Raw genomic sequence first — 869 nt, forward strand, 5'->3', positions numbered from 1 at the left:
GCTCCGGGGCCAGGACGTCCCGGGGCCTCCTCTCCGCGCCCAGAACGGACGGTCCTTCCGAGGAGGCCCTCTGGGTCGCGGACTCACGAGCGAGCGGTCAGCGGCCTTGAACGTGGAGCTGTGACCCGCGTCCAGACCCGAGACGCAGCCAGGCGCCGAGCTGCTTCCAGCCACCGGGAGGAAAAAGAGTAAGGAGAGCCCGTCTGTGCCGGAGGGCGGCAGGGAGAGCCCGCGAATTAGCCAGAAGAAACAAGTACAGAATTTTGAGGCCCGAGTAGAGGTCTTTTCGCCCAAAGATGCCTTTCTTTTTTGAGTCGGGGTCTTACTCCATCGCCCAGGCTGGACGGCAGCAGCAAGATCACAGCGCACCACAGCCTCGACCTCCTGGGCTCAAGCGCTCCTCCTGCCTGTCTCCCTGCAGCTGGGACCACAGGCACGCGCCACCACACGCGGCTAATTCTTGTAGAGGCGAGAATTTGTTGCCCGGGCCGGTCTCCGACTCCTGGGCTCCAGCGGTCCTCCGGCCTTGGCCTCCCGAAGTGCCGGGATGCAGGTGTGAGTCGCCATGCCCAGCTGAGGCCTTTTTATTTATTAACAAGTGACATTCTATTACGCGCTTCCCTTATGAAATAAAAGCCACGACCCGCACACTTCCCGTTGGTCATACCTGCCGCCCTACCTTCCCTTGTGCAAGTCTTTATTCTGATTACGCGCCTCTGTCTTGTTTTGGTTCAGGATTTCCCTAAGCAGCCCCCAAATTAACGTGATTAGGAATGTCTCACTCTGTCCCAGGCTGGAGTGTGGTGGCAAGCTGCCCGCGGCCACTGCAGCCTCAGCCTTCCAAGCAGCTGGAACTACAGGCACGCGCC

General features: G+C 60.3%; 1 protein-coding gene across 1 annotated transcript in view; it reads left to right on the forward strand.

Moving 5' to 3' along the window:
- The window catches only part of MFSD8 (major facilitator superfamily domain containing 8), a gene marked incomplete at its 3' end in the record, with an annotated part of 25,173 nt that overhangs the window by 23,695 nt on the left and 609 nt on the right, over positions 1–869 (forward strand). The window lies entirely within an intron of this gene.

Source organism: Carlito syrichta, unplaced genomic scaffold (genome assembly GCF_000164805.1).
Source record: "Carlito syrichta isolate Samal-C Ts95f unplaced genomic scaffold, Tarsius_syrichta-2.0.1 Scaffold111640, whole genome shotgun sequence".
NCBI lineage: Eukaryota > Metazoa > Chordata > Mammalia > Primates > Tarsiidae > Carlito > Carlito syrichta.